This window comes from Solanum stenotomum, chromosome 8, assembly GCF_019186545.1.
Source record: "Solanum stenotomum isolate F172 chromosome 8, ASM1918654v1, whole genome shotgun sequence".
In the NCBI taxonomy this organism is placed as follows: Eukaryota; Viridiplantae; Streptophyta; class Magnoliopsida; order Solanales; family Solanaceae; genus Solanum; species Solanum stenotomum.
This window is the reverse complement of record NC_064289.1, coordinates 28639994-28657207: the sequence shown is the minus strand read 5'-3', so window position 1 is coordinate 28657207 and position 17214 is coordinate 28639994. Positions and strand designations below refer to the sequence as shown.

The 17214-nt window shown below is 33.6% G+C and overlaps 1 pseudogene; it reads left to right on the top strand.

The window, feature by feature from the left end:
- The first annotated feature begins 10355 nt into the window (after positions 1-10355).
- Positions 10356-11034, top strand: LOC125873684 (uncharacterized; annotated as a pseudogene).
- The last annotated feature ends 6180 nt before the right edge of the window (positions 11035-17214 follow it).

Genomic DNA, 17214 nt, shown 5'->3' with positions numbered 1-17214 from the left:
CCTCTAACAGCTCTTCGTAGAGGCATGATTATTTGAAAACACGCGCAAGCATGAATTAGGGAGAAACTTTTTAGAGATCAAACTCTAACGCACGAAATAAGTGTGAAAGAAGTGAGAAATTTTCCTAAGTGTTGCAGCCTCCTAATTATAGATATGGTGTTCTTCACACCTATAACTATGACTATACAGATACGACTCTATAGACTCCCAAGGACTCTTGAAGTCTGTGCTCTGATATCAAGTTTGTCATTCCCCGAGCCTACACCCTGTGAGGGACTGGCACTCGAGAACCATTGATGACCCCAAGCGAACCCTTGGACTGGCTTACTTACTCAGTGGAAGACTTAACCCATGAAGAAAATACTTTTAGAAGTAAACTAAACTGCTCAATAAACACTTAGAATGTATCAAGATAACATTCACTGGCCAAAAGTGGCAACTCAAGTCTCAACCAATAAAAAAGAAAAGAGGAAACTCAAGAACTAATATCTGACTGTCTAACTATGAAGCCTCTAAACAACTGAGATGGATGTCGGGACTGACCCACGATATCCTAATGAACTAACTCATAAAACTGAAAGCAACAAAAGGAATCCTCTGGTAGCAAGGAGGCTCACCACAAGACTCTGAGTGCTCAACTGGATCAACGATGCGCTGGATGCTGATCCTGGTTACCTGCGTCTGCATCATAAGAAGATGCAGGCCAACTAGCGTCATTACATTGAATGTATCAGTATGCGAGTTGGAAAGCTAAACATAACTTAAGCTTGAAGGGAACTGATGAACTTACCTGGCTCAACTCAACTCAACATAACTGAACTCATTTCAATATAAAGCAGTTTAAAGCAAGTGCAATATAAAGAAAAGTTGTTTAAAAACATGATGTCAACTCTATATGTATGCAAAGATACATATAACTCTGAAATATATGTAAAAATACAAATAAACTGTGTATATATATAAGAATACAATTACTTCTATGGGAGTTTCTCTAATCGACAACCATCACGTAAGAGCTATTGTGATAATACTACGTTTTGCCTCACGCTGCCAGGGTCGTCATATACCTTGCCGAGTGTATAGAACCTGAACTACTAACTGGATACACTAGTATATGCTAAAAAGTACTAAGGAATCATCTAAAAAGTATGACCATTTTCTACCCATGGTGGCTACATGGTTTATGGGAGCTGTGAGTTGTCTCAACTCTCCCTCATATCGGTGCTCATTACTACTCCCAAAATATGATACTAGCTCTTATGTTTAAAAACATATCTCTTTCTGTGATTTCAGATAATTGCTCAAAAACTTAGCTCAAAGGCTATCTTGGAAATCAAAGTTTCCTCTCTTGCTTCATTTAGAAAGCAATTACTCTTTTCTGAATACTAGCTCAAAATCTCTTTGGAAATCTCAGTTTCCATTCCTATTTAAATGTGAAAATATTTTAAACTCTTTGGGAATACATAGTCCCCATATACTTCTTTGAAGAAATGAACTTCAAACTTTAGTTTTTACTCTTTACTCAACTTGAACTTTAAGTCTTAAAACAAAGTTAAAAGCATTTGCAAAAAACTTCTTGAAAAGACTCTAAAAACTTCCTAGACTTGGCTCTTGACTTTCCTTGAATTTGAATTTATGGATTTAAGGTAAGATTCATGTTTCTGGATGATTTCTAGATGTTTAGAAGTCATTTAGAGTAGTTTGAATCAATGGAAAGTGTTAGTACACTTTAGAAGGACTTAAATAGGCTAAACGACGAAACATTAGTGAAAAACGACGATCCGGGCACGTCCCTGGAGTGCCGTGCCATCCCCCACTTTCTGGGGCTCCTTTTGGGCACACTGTAGGCATGCCGCCCCAGCCTCTCTGGCGCTATATGGGGTCACGATGCGCCTTGCCCTCCCCAGGTGCGTCTGACGAATTTTACAACTCGTTTTTTGATCCTAAATCATTTTAAATCGATTCCTTTCCTCAATACTTTTTTTAGATTTAGATACCCAAAGCATGTACACTAGAATCTACCGAAACAACTCTTAACTTCGCTAAAACGTCTCAAGAAAACCCATCAATCATATGTAAGTTCAAGAATGAAAATAATTTAAGAACACAACTCAAGAATATCAAATTCAACTCTTTTAGGATGAAAATCGTTGGATTAAACATGTTTGGCGTGTGGGTAAATGGACCCAACACTATGTGATCTCACATACCTCGTAGGGATCACCTCTTGACGAAATCCACAAGCGATTCCTTACAAAGACGACGAATCTTGAACTTTCTTCTCCTTTCTCTTCTTTTCTCTTTTCTCAAAGCCCTAGCGTGAACTTCCAAATTTCTAAACTGACCAAATTCTGAGTTGACCCTTAATTAATTCACTAAAATGAATTAAATTAATTGGGTAAGAAATAGACTAAAATACCCTTCTAAAATTCGGTTCTAGAGTTTCCTTAATTGAACAACCCAACTTCGAATGGGCGTATCTCACTCATACGAACTCGTAATCGCACAAACTCAGTGGCCTTGGAAAGATTATTCAAACATATTTCCTAAGATATCTGGAAACACACCAAAATCATCCTAAGCTAGAATTTATTATAGTTTGAAGTTGACCAAAAACCCAACTTAACACACTTAACAAATTTTCCAGATTTTTAAATTCTTTCCAAAAATGATTATTTCCACTTTTTAATTTCTTTCTAGTTCTTTTTAGTTACGGAGTGTTACACTCCTTGTTCAAACTTTGGCTAAAGAGCCGCATTAACAAAACCTCATTCTTCCCAACACCCACAAGTTGATCACAATATGCTCTTGGATGAGACAAGGGAATGTGTCAAATTTTGGTACTTAAAATCCTCCGAGAAGGTCCAAGTTTGAGTGATTAGAAATAGCTTCATAGTTCAATCTTGCGACTTTTGGAATATAATAAAATTCTTTCATAGCTTTCATGATCTCTTCCTTTATACTTTGCTTGGTCATTTCTTCTTTGACCTTCCATTCTTTTTCATAATTCTCACAATGATCGAGTTCGGAATAGATAGTGTAGGGAAGATGTGGTTTTGTATGGATTGGAATATGAAAAGTGGCTTTTGGAGGTAGGAGTTGAGCGGTAGATGAATTTTGAGCTTTTTGAGCAGGGGTCTAGTACTTGGGAGGGAGTGTTTGAAAGTTGTTGGTATTTAGGCTTTGAAGGGGAGGGAAGGTTTGAGAGTTGTTGACATTTAGGGTTTTAAGGGGAGGGAAGGTCTGAAGGTTGTTGGTATTTAGGCTTTGAAGGAGAGAGGGAAGGTCTGAAGGTTGTTGGTATTTAGGCTTTGAAGGAGAGGGAAGGTCTGAGAGTTATTTGCATTTAAGCTTTGGAGGAGAGGCGGTGCTTGGTATGAAGAGTAAGCGTGATGTGGGTTAGGGATGGTTAAATCGATGGTGGGAGATTTTTGAACCGGAATAGTGGACGGGTTATTTGGGGAATATGTGGGAGTTCGATTTAGAGGAGGAAAATAAAGTGAAGGCCTTCCTTCACTTTGAGTGTTAGCAGCATTAGACATATTTGACAAGTCTCGGTTTTTCTGTATCTCAACTCTCATATCAACAATATGTTGTGTCAACTCTGCAATCAACTCATTTTGTTCAGCATTGATGGGATCCGCTACAACAATTTCAGTCAAGCCAATTTTCTCACTATTATCAGCCATTTTTATTTTTCCTTTCAATAAACTTCGGTTAGGGAAGGAATCTTTGAGAACTTTAGACCGCGTAAAGTATGGATGCTCAACTAATTTATCAACACATATCAATTCTAAATACCTGACAAAGAAAAACAAGTCAAAGACAAATCTGTTAGTTTTAATTCATAACATTTAGTGTAAAATATCACATAGAGAGAAAATAAACACATAAGAGTTTACTCGTGTTGAGCAAAGGTCTTCTTGCATCTTTCATGGTTGTACTCTTGACATCTGTTAGTATGAATTTACTAATTCATTGTAAAAATGAAGGAAAAAGATAGGAGTCGGGCCAGGAAAGATCAACTATGTATCTCATAAAGGAGAAATCAGGCCATACGTAGTTCGACTTTGTACAAGGATAACTGAACTCTTCATTCATACTTCATTACAAGAAAATTTACAAGTAAAATGTAAGAAGCTTCTTGATCACAAACTATGCCTCTCCCAAGGCTTCTTCTTCAAACCCTCTAAACTTCTTCTTCGTCCCCATCTTAGTCCCAACCAAGTTGAAGATATGACTCTTAAAATATGTACACTATTTTTTATTTTTTTGTTGAAAAAGGAAATACCGTACAAATATGGCTCTAAAAATATGCACACTATATTTTATTTTATGAAATTTTGAAAAAGAAGTATCGAACTCAAAAAGAACTGCCTACGTATTTCTTCGAGATGAGAATTAGGTGCACGTAGTTCGTACAAATATGCACACAATATTTTATTTTATGAAATTTTGAAAAAAAGTATCAAACCTAAAAAGGGATACCTACTAAAATCTAGACTCAAAAATCTCTGTTCAATATGCACACAATATTTTCCGTTCGCTGTTCACACGGAGTTCTATTGTGGTGGTGGAGAGGCAGGGGCGGCTCGACAGTGTTTAAAAAAAGACATGTGCAAGGGCCCCCAAATTTAAGGGGCCTCATTTTAAATAATAATAGGTTATAAGTTATTATTTTTTAACAAATATTGAATATTATTTGTACAAAAAGTAAACTTTTCATGAAAAATGAAGGAATTATTAGAAGAAATTTGACATATTTGGAGTACTATATCTCATGAAAAATAATTTAAAATAAAAATGGTTATATTATCAATTGAAAACTAGAAGAAATCAATTATACAAAGGTTATTAACAATTTAAGTTAAATGCCCCGTTTAAATTTTGCTTTAGGCCACTAATATGCTTGAGCCGCCCCAGTGGAGAGGCTCTCAACTTCGTTGTCCCAGTGTCACTGCTTAGGAAAGGGTGACAACCTAATCCTTATCTCGTTCTGCTCCTTTATTTCTTTTCAGATCATACGAGTCATGTTTTGATTCTATTCTCCTTTATCACGAACTAGTTGTTTCTTGCTTTTTGTGTTTAGGTGTTTAGATGTTATGACTCTTCTGTTTAAGTCGAGAGAAGGATTGGCGTGACTCTTGACTCTTGGTTTAGAATCGTTGATACAATCGGTTTTGTGAGCTATATACCTCTTTGATTTTCTTGTCTGAAATTCTATGTTGATTCCATTGTTTTATGCTCTTATTCATTTCGAAAATGTACCCATTATTATGATAACTTTACCGTTGTATGTATATTTCGAAGTCATTTTGAGAGAGTGGTTATCACGATCTGATCCAAAAATAAGTTAATAAACTAACTAATTTAAGTTTTGTTGCTTCATGTTAAGTTGCTTAATACTTCTTTTTGGATTTTCATCCAGTGTCCAGTACTCACACGTCAGGAAGTCCCACATTGGAGGTTAAGCGCTCTGTAACAAATGTGACTTGAACTCGGGACCTCTTGGTTAATGATGAAAGAGTAATTTACCACTCCACCACAACCTTTGTTGGTGTGTTTAGGTTAATATCAGTAGGAATAGATAATGATCTGTCCACTTTTCTTTTTGGCATTCTGAGATTTTATTGTGTATTATTGTTTAAGCTCATTAAAATATGTTTCTGGGACATTGGTTTAAGCATGGCTACGTGGTTGTCAATTCATTTACAAAGGATAACTTATATGAGTAGATTATTAATCTCTCTGAATGGACTGGGTATCTAAATTGTTTGTACCCTTTTAGTTTAATTTTAAATAATCATTTAACTTGTTTTATGTTAAACCCAAATGTCTTCACTAATGTATACCTTTCGGTGCCCTTTCGTTTGGTCCCCTGGTACCTTCTCCGCACGTACAGGTAAGCATTTCAAGTAGATAAGATCATATAAGAAGAAATGGAAAGAAGTACTGTCATTATGCGCTATTATTTGAATCCAAAAGTCAATCATTCCCAACTTTGATATGAAGGTATGGGGGAGATCAAAAGGGTGTGATTTGGACTATTATTTATTAAAATTGATTATGAACATGATACATTTGTGATATTAAAGCCTTGCATAATTAGAGAGCTAATCCGTATTACTCTTTATTTGCATGTGAAACTCCATCCGAGTCTATTTTGGACTCCACCCTTGCATATCGTTGAGTTTTTCATGTTTATCTCGTCAATTGGAAGCTGATGTACATGTCCTGAAGTTGAATTACAGGGTTTGAAGGATGAGAATGGTTGTATACAGCCTATATATAACTTATATACAGAGATAAGGGAAAAATAGGTTGTATACCTCCATATGCACTGATATACAATACTGATATACACTTGTACGAGGATGAAAGTGGGCTAGAAAAGCCCAAGTGCAGTAGCAGCCCAAAATGATTAAAATAGCAGATTTCTAAGGAAGAAATTGGCTGAAACCCATTTATTTTTCAGCAAACCATCTTATTAGAATTTGAGGTTCGTAGCTACATGTTAGAGGGAGGAGACGGACTAGTGAGATTGGGAGAGGGAGTAGAGTGGCGAGCGAGAGAGGGCAGAGAGGTAAATTGCATATGTATATCTGGCGAGCGAGATTGGGAGAGGGAGGGCAGAGAGTGGAGAGAGATTAATTGTATTTGTATATTTGTCATATAATTGTATAAGTATATGTATAATTGTATTTGATAATTTGTATTTGTCTATGTATAAAAGAGGAGAGAGGCGAGAGAGAGGGAAAGAGAGGAGAGAGGCGACGTAATTACAACTTAAATTACGTTGCGAGCCATAATTAATTCAAACTATAGCTATGTTAGCTAATTAACTAGTACATGTTTTGGGTTATCCGCGTAATTCCCCCCTTAGAATTTAGGACAAGTTTTGGGTTATTTGCGTAATTCTCCCCTTAGAATTTAGGACAGGTTTTGGGTTTGCTATGAAGCCCAATAACTATGAATTTGAGCAAAGCTCAAATTTATTCTTTCCTTTATTGTTATTTGTTTATTATTATTTTGTATTAACTCTAACTTTAAATGTTTAGTTTCATTTAATTATATCCCCCTAAAGATTAACCTTTTCATGTTAATTTAATCTTTTAAATGATTTTATTTAATTACCATTCTTTACCTGGTCATTTTTTTGATAAAATTTACTCTCTTTCCAAATTATTTCAAGTGGTTTTAAGTTAATTTCTTTTCAAATAGTTTTAAATGCCTTTAATTATTTCAAAGTAATTTCCCAAAAGTTAGTCAAATAAAGTTAGTTTTTTCAAGTCATCGGATAACCGCGTGTTATCGGACAATTCAAATACGTAAAACCTTCTTGAAAATAGAAATAAGAACCTTGTACCCTTTCTTTGGAATTTCGAAAGATTTTTCTATTTAAGTATTTTATAAATTAGTTTGAAAATATATTTAATTTCTTTAAAAAATTAAATGACAATTCCTAAAAATTGATTTTTATCCTTAAAGTTGAAATCAATTTTGAAAACCGTCTTTCTATTACTCTAAAACGGAAATAAGGGTAGGACGAAGTTGTACTGGTCACGAAAAGGACGACACAGAGAGGGTGTATGCGTGTATGCGTCACTTGTATGTAGACGTTGTATACATAGTATACGTATTGTTGTATTGTTGTACGTAATGTATTGTTGTGATGGGCTGTTGGGTCGGTGATGTTATTGGAATACGAATTGGGCTACTGATTAGGGATGTTAAAAGAATATGAAAAACTGACTGAACCGATTTATATCATTTTTCAATAAAATCGTGGACTTTTATTTAAGTGTATAACCGTCCCGAACAATTGGGATGGTCTTTTTAATTTATAATAAAAATTGAAAAATTCCCTAACCGAATCAAATAAGCTTACATGTATGTAAATATATTTTATGTGTTAGCAATATGTTAAATTTAATATATAAATATATTTTATACAAAAGTTCAAATATAAATATAACCTATGTCATAGATAATATAATAGATACTCCATCAAACAATACGACAAAACCTATGAAAGCACTCCTATTAAATGTTTAAGATCAAACAATACGTACCAAAGTTTTACATTCTTGACATCTTGGTGAAGAATTGAAGTGTTGCTTCAAGAACATACTTGTCAAAGAAATATTTAATAGTATATTTTGAGGTGATACTTTATAAGTAAAAAAAAATAACTGAACTGGATCGATACCGAAGAGAAACAGATATGATTGGGATGGTTTTAAAAAAGAGTAAAATTTAGGTTTAGCAAACATAAAAATCATATTTGTATGCTATAGCTATAGTCTGCATAATTGCATTCTATAGCATATTATGTTTGGTATGGAGCTATTAATCTGTATATGTATAAGTATATATTTCGATATTCATTCATATTGTATAAGTATATATTTCGATATTCATTCATATTGTATGAGTATATATTTGGAATCTGAAATAAGAAAGAGTAAAGAAATAAAGTCACCACTGAAGTTGTCCCGTATTTGCATAAAGACACCTTAACTTTAGAAGTGTCCTATCACCCCACAAAACTATTTAATATCTTTATAAGTGGGCCATTTTAACCCATTCCATCGTCTGTGTTGGCGCGCGTGATGCTCACTCATGTAATATTCATTTAACCCAACCGACCCTATTCATTTGAAGAAAAGTCTTCTTCTCCTTTTCTTTTGTTATTTCTCAACTTTCCCTAAAATCACAAAATATAGAAAAGTCTTCTCGTTATCTTGGTGTTGATAATCTCGTTGTTGATGTTTCTTGGTGAAGATTTTTGGAGGGACAAGGAATTGAAGGGCAAACAGGTTAGGGCTCTACATTATATGATAAAGATCTTCTTTGTTTTGATTATTATGATTTTAGGGATAATTATAGTGTAAAGAGTGTTGAATCGACCTATTATAGTTGCCATTGTTAGAATTTTATAGTGTTTCGTTGTGTTATTGAGTAATTGCTACTATGAGGGTTTTGTGGTATCGACTTAGTGCGAAAGTTAGTGATTAGGGTTTTGTGTTATCGACTTAGTGCGACTAATAGTGATTGTGTTTAAGTTAGGATTTTATGTTATCCACTTAGTTCGAATATTATTATTTGTCTCTAATACATTTGTAGACTTCAATTTGTACACTATCGACTTGTTTACAAGTTTTTTGTTCTGTTAGTGATGGGGCTAAATGTTAGTGCTACTGCTACTGTTGTTTGTTAGTGCCTTTTCTACTCTTGTTAGTTAGTGTTTTTGCTACTGTTGTTTGTTAGTGATTATGTTTTTTGTGTACAGCTTGTTAGAGTTTGTTGTTGAAATGTGTGTTTGAATTGTGTTTGTCTTTTTTACATGCTTTTTCAGGATGACTTTTATTCTGATAATTTTAAGATGGTATCATGGGGAGTTAATAGAATTTGGTCCCCCACCTAAATATATTGGGGCAAGTGACAGAATTCCTAGATGCAGACGTTTCTAGGATGTCTTATTGTGAGTTGAGGGACTACATAAAAGAACTGGGATATATAATAGATTGTGAGTTTTTCATTAAGTGGGATGAGTTATTGGTCCTTGTTGATCATGATATACAATAGATTGTGAGTTTTTCATTAACTAGGATATATACTAGGATCACTGATATATCTCTTATGTCTTTGAAGATTTTGCAAGAAAATATTGAAAAGTCTATGCAATGTAACTTGACTTGGAATGGAGAAAGAGGTTTAGAGATTAAACACTATGAATTTACACATATTGTGGACATTGTTAGTAGGAGTTGTAGTTGCAGATATTGGCAGCTCAGGTGCATTCCTTGTCCTCATGGTGTTGTTGTCCTTCATTACAAGGAGTTGGAACCAATCAATTATGTGATTAGTTGTTATAGCACGGAGAAATATTCAGCACATATGCCCAATTTATACAGCCAATAAATAATATGAAAATGTGGCATATATCAAATAATCCAATTGTAAAGCCACCAAAGATCAAAAAGATGCCTAGAAGACCAAGTAAGGTTAGAAGAAAGGAAGCAAATGAAAGCAGACAAACTGGAAAGCTTAGCAAAAACGGTGTTGTTATGATTTGTAGCAAATGTGGTACACAAGGACATAATAAAAAAGGTTGTCCTACAAGAAACCAAGTTGATCGATGTCAGTCAGCTGAACCATCTTCTCAGGCAAGAGGTACTGGTCCAAGTCAGTCAGCTGAACCATCTTCTCAGGAAAGAGCAGCATGAGGCAGAGCAAAAGGTAGAGCAAGAGGTAGATCAAGGGGTAGTAATTCAACTCAATCACCTGGAGATTCTTCACAGATATATATATGTATTCATTTGTACAAGATTTAGTTGTAATTGCATGCACTGATGTGTAAAAATCAGGCCATCACAAATAATGAAAGTGGTAGAGGAAGAGGCACAAGAAATGTTTCAAGTTCTATAGGTGTTCCAACTCAATCACATGGAACTGCTACAAACACAGAGGTAATATATCTAATTATTCTATCATTTATAGACAATATAGATATGCTTTAGTATTTGAGTTTCAAATTATAGACTATAAATGGTAGAGGTAGAGGTAGAGGAGCAGGAACAAGTAGAGGAAGAGGAATGCCTCAATAAAGAAATGTGAATGAAGGACTAGGTAGAGGAAGAGGAATGTCCTAACATAGTCAAACTAGTTCTGAAGCAAGAGGGAAAAGACCAGTAGAACATGAGGACACATAGTGGAGGACAAACAAGAGCTTTTAAAAGGCCAAGAATGGTAGGTGTTGGCATATACCAAGCTGAAGATGGATTTACAACTCTCAATGTAAGTTTACAACTCTCAATGAAAGTTTACAACTGTCAATGCAAGGCCTAAATGTCTTTTGATTTGAATATGTATTTATTTGACTAAGCAGCCTGAATTACCAAGTAAAAGAGTCATCAATACTGGTACAATAGTGACAAAGAGGGCTGATGTTGTTACTGGTGATATTGGCTACACACCAGTACATGGATTCAAATGGAAGGGGGAAGACAACTATTACCAGTATCAACCTAGAAAGAATGAGGACTGAAAAGGTTATCCAAACTAGGTCTACAACTATTGCTACTGCTAATAGCCAAAGCCAAACAAGTTCAAGTAAGAAGACTCATGTGCCATGAAAGTAGGGCATTTTGATGTTGTCTTGTTCATTTTGACAAACAAATTTTAATTATGTATATTTTGGTGCTGTTTTTGGTTGGAATCAAACTCAATTTTGTGTGTACAAAACAAGATCAACTTGATAGTTGTACATCAAATTGAATGATTATGTTGGAATGAAGTCCTCTTTTTGATCAGCTTTTTGTTGCTTTTAGCTATATTCTTCTCATTTATTTATAGTTGAACATATTTTTGAAGTTTCTCAAATGGTTACCACAATAATCAACCAAATACATTAACAATTTGTTCAAATCATAACTATTTCGACAACAAAGACCAACTAAAACTTGAGCATTTGACAAAGCAAGATCAAGACAATTAGCTTCAAGTTACACACACCTACAACTTCAAAAACTTGAAAGTAACTAAAGATGTCTATGGCAATTTTGGTTGCACACACCTACAACTTCCATCCTTCACATTCTTGGTTAGGCTTAAAAATAGAAAACACACAATAACGATCAAGACAATTAGCTTCAAGTTACAACATTTTCTCTTCTTCTTCTCCTTCATCACAACTTGGTTACTTTCAACATGACTTTCATAACGTGCCAATGCTTCTTCCAACTCCTTAATTCTCTTTAACAATCTCGAAATAACGTACTTGGATCGTATATCAACATCTTCACGATCCCTCCATCTAAAGAAGTTGCACGCATCCTACTAAAATACGCAAAAAAACAAATTAAAAGAAAAATACATAAACAAAAGATCTCCAGAAAAAAATTAGGAAACATACACGATAGCGTGGACAAGACCAAAATCTTCGAGCTGGATTGTGCTCCGACATTGAAAGTAAGTCACCATGTTTGCATCGCAATTTCACTCGCAACATCGGATCATTCTCATCATTACAAATATGATTCAACATTGCATTTGACATTTTCGGTCAAAACCTAATCACAAAATTAAGAAGAAATTAAACCATAAAAAACTTCAAATTAACGCTTTCTACTGGAAATCAAAAGATAAAATGAATTCCTACCTTATTGAGCTTGGGGAAGATGATGAATTCGTCAAAGAGAGAGCACCAACGTTGATCTTGCTTTGGAAAAAAAGATGAAATCGTAATTTTAGGGCTACCAACGGCTCTTCTCTTTAAATTTGGGGAAGATGATGTAAATTAATTAAATAATTAATACTAATAAAGAAATAAAACAACACGTGACACTTTAAAACTAATTAATGGCAGTGAAAACACTGTATTACGCGCTTCATATGCGTGGTAACAACCCAGACGAGGAAATGGATCAAAATGACCAATTTACAAAGATATTAAATAGTTTTGTGGGGTGATAGGACACTTCCAAAGTTAAGATGTCTTTACGCAAATACGGGACAACGATAGTGGTGACTTTATGTCTTTTCTCAATAAGAAACTAACTTTGTTATAAGTTTTATAAGTATATGTTTTTTAATTGTGTTTTTTAGTCATATATGTATATGTGTATTATATATGTAGGAAAAATTACTTAAATATGTGTCTTTTAATAAATAATTACTGATTTTAGCAATACTTTTTATTTATTACCACTTATAGCAATACCGTGATAAATCTACAATATGTATTAAAAGTGAATTATGTATGCAATATATATGTATTATAACTGTTTTAAAATATATTATGCTTGTTTGGTAAGAAATTGACACATTGTATTATAAGTGTATCAAAATGTGTGATAAATGTATTATTCATCAATAAAACTTGTATTATATGTGTTTTATAAATTTTTCTCTGTAATATGTATTAAAATTGTATTATAAATGTATTAAAAGTGATCAAGTTAAAATAAATGTTATTGCTATAAATGGTAAATATTTTCTTAATATAGAATATTTATGTAAGTTTCCCTATATATCTATTTCAATATAAATATGTATATGTATATGTAACTGTATTTTTGTGTACATATATATTTGTATACAAATCTCTCTCTCGCTTTATACAAACACAATTATACAAAGAAACTGACTTGGTTGTAAGTTGTATAAGTATATGTTTTTTGGTTGTGATTTTCAGTCGTATATGTGTATTATTTGTATTTAAATATAAATTTGTATATGTATATGTAACTGCATTTTTGTATACCTTGCTTTATACAAACACAAATTATACATTGTATTTTGTATAATGTGTGTTTGTATAAAACGAGAAAGAGAGAAAGGCAAAAGAGAACTGGGCGGGAAAAAATTTGTATTGTATAATTATAAGTGTATAGGACAACAAGATATGTATTTGTATTTGTATATAAAGTTTTCTATCGATTTATACAAACACAAACACAATTTATACATTTGTGTTTGTATAAAGTGAGAGAGGCGAGGAAGATTGGCGAAGGAGATTTCTGAAGAGTGGCGAGTGAGATTTTTGGGAAGAGAGGTGAATGGCAAAGTGTTTGCTACGAATTAGACTTAAATTAAACTGTGGTTATAACATTTATTTTGAATTAATAGTTTGTTATTTCATACAATTTTCCCTTTAAAAATCTATTTTTAATTATACATTATAAAATACCCGAAAAATTGGAATGGTATACTTTTTTTTAAAATAACAATCGAATCGTTCCATTGACACCCCTACTGCTGATGGATGCATTGGGATTTGGGTGTTAGGAATTGTAGTTGTTATGTTGTAGTGAATAAGAGTTGGAAATTTGGTGTATCTGATGGGTCAGGCATGGGGAATGAATAGAAGAATGGGTTGATTTCTGGTCTCAAAATTGAATGAAAATGGGTTAAGCTTTGGCAAAGTGAATTAAGAATTTAGCTAAAATTGAATTGAATTGTCGACTTGATTTAAATATTAAATAGGACGAATTAATATTAACTAATTAACGAGCTTCTTAATCTCAATAAAATAAAAAAAAATAACTTAATTATAAATTAATTAATTCGAAAATATTTTCTCCTAATTGAACTAAACTAATTAACAACAATTTTAATTAAAAAAAAATTAAAATGATTTTCGAATATTTGTAAAAGGTAGGAATTATAAACATAATTATATAGAACTACATATATTATTTAAAGTCATAAAAATCAGAAAATTATTTTAAATAACTTGAAAATAATTTAAATCTTTATAAAACTAATTATTTCAAATCGTTTGAAATTGAAGAAGTTCGATGATTAATCTCTATCGTGCAGGGCCAAAATTGAATGTTAACAACTATCCCTTTCTTCGGATAGGGTCGATAAAAGAGATCTTGGGCAAAGAAAATTGACAAATCCAATTTTGGCCAACCACATTTTCATCCACCTGAAAGGAATATTGTACGGGCTTTGAGAAATTATGGTCGGATCCCGATATTGGATGTCCTACATATCCCGGGCTATATGAGAATTCACGCAACTTATAATTTGATAAGATGCTTGATTTGGCGCACGATGTTGAAATAATTTAAAATTTATCCCATTATCAAATTATGAGGAAACTGGAATGCTCGAAAATAAGATTTAAGAGAGATTGTTAGTATACAATCGAGTTTTCAACATTGATCCCCCCGACATTCATAAACCTTGGGAATGGAGTTTTTTGTAGTTCAACTCGATCAGTTGAAAAGGAAATCTAGTATGCCAAGATAATCTTCGGTTCTGAAAGATGAAAAATTAGCGAATTATGAAAAAGTGGTTTGCAACCTCTTAGCCATGAATATGGAACTCTTCATATCCATAAGTAAGAACTTACACGGATATAAGTTTCAAAGCTCTTGGTGCATTTTCACTTGGAACGAAAAGTTGCCTTCGATGTGAGTCGAAGTTTTTCGGATGCAAAATTGTAACCGATAAACCCAAAAAGTACACACATGCCTTTTGATAGGGTGTGTGGTTTGACTGTGGTGGAAGTCGCTCCTTAGCTTACGTCCAAAGAGTTTGATATTCCTCTTCAAACTATGTCCCAGTTCGGTGCTAAAAAAATTTTATACGTTGTGCCGCATCCTTTTTTATGTTGTCCTCATTTGTGGTTCGATTGAGTATTCATCTCTCGAAAGCTCTCGACAAAGGCTGAGATAAAACTAATTAGTACAAAATATAATTCAAATAGAGAGATTGTGCGCTTTACTATGTTGACAGGTAGTCATCTCTTTGAAAAATTGATGTCACTTCTTCAATTTGACGTAAATCAAATAAAGCTCACATCCTCCACTTCCAAAGTTGATGCGATTTATAATAGATTTCTCGAACATTATCCTCTTTCGATTTTGACGTAATAAGTAATGAGTTGATGTGATGCAATACCTTGATGGCCTCCTTAGCGATGATATTATGGTGATGGATTTCTTGCAACGATATGAAGATGATGTTCCTTTGGGCAATGAAGATGATGTCCCTTCGGGAATGATAATATCTCCTTTAATAATATGGCATGAATCTCCCTCTAGGCGATGATCTCCTTTGATTATATAACATGAATGTTCCTCTAGGTGATAATATTGTCTCTTTTTGATAATATGGCATGAATGACCATCTAGGTGATAATATGAAGATAATTGTAACGTCCCAAAAACTCCAACTAAAATCAGACCTTGAAAAAATTTCTTCAGATTGGTCCCACGAAAGAAATCTACAACTCATAAAGTATTTACGGACCATAGGTGGGTTTGTAGAACCATGCTCTGAAAAATTATTCTCAGGTCCAAGTTTCATATACCAGACTACTCGTAAAACCTTCTACGTTTGTAGAAAGACCTCGTGGAACCCAAGTCCTGAAACAACCCAGTAAGGTTCCTACAATTTAGCAGGATGACTCGTCAAAGTTCCTACGGGCCGTAGAAAGGATCCATAGACCCCAACTTCAGAGATCCAAAACTCAACATGTTTTCTACGAGAGGGTCTACGGTCCGTAGACTTTTGTACGGACCGTAGATGACCTTCCGTAATGACTTCTTTCAGTTTTTGAGAGGGGTTGTTTTTAGTCTTTTCTTACCCTTTTTAAACCTATACCCCAATGTTTTTACACATAATTAAAGGTCACAAGAAACCCTTGCACAGAGTTGGGTTGAAAATTTTCTTACTGATTATGTTTTGAGATAAGATTATACTTAGGTTAATTTCAAACGATCAAATCTATCAGCATATAATGAATTAGGTGGTCATGTAAATTAAGGGTCTATGGGTCCTCTTTTCAACACCACCAAGTTTGCCTCATTTCGAGTTTAGAGTAAAAAGTTATACTCGTTTTAGTGAAGCCATGTCTAGTAAACGATGTTCTACGACTGGACCTACGGACGATGGAAATTTCCACGAACCGTAGACCCTTTCGTGAAGGCTTGCTACAATTATTTTCAGCAATTTCCTGCACACGTTATAGAGTTATTTTTGTCCTTTCCCAAGCTTTTTAAAACTATTCTAAGTCATTTTTGAGTGTTTTAACAGAGTATATCATTCAACTAACAAGTTTTCCTCTTAATCATCAATCTAAACATTCAAGTATTTAGAGATTCTCTTAAAACTCACCTAGAGTTCCTCTTTTCCATCAAGAACTCTAAAACCTTCAAGTCAAAAAATTCAAAATACAAAGAGAAAACTTTTCATCAAAGGTTTTCCCAAGTTCTTCCACTCTAAGAACTTCAAAAAGAGTTTCTTCTTTCAAGATCAAGTCCCAAGATTCCAAGCTCAAAGATTTCATCCAAGAAAACTAATGTTCTTCTTCAATCTCAAGATAAATGAAGTCTACACTAAAGTTTTCAGACTAATAGCTCCATAATCATGTATGTAAGACTATTCATAATGATGGACTGAGTTCTTCCTCACACCCTACATCTCAATTCAGTCAGTAAAAGTTTAATTTAGGGTTATACCCTTAGTTTCGAGAAATTCTTGATATGAGTTATTTTATTGATTTTGAGTTCTAAATTCTTGATATGAGTTGAGTGATTGATTTTGAGTGCTAAATTCTTAGATTTTGAGTTCTAAATTCTTGATATGAGTTAAGTTACCGATTTTGAGTCCTAAATTCTTAGATTTTGAGTTTTCTTGAGATGAGTAGTATCGTTGAGTACTGAGTATGAGTTTTCTATATTGTTATTGAGATCC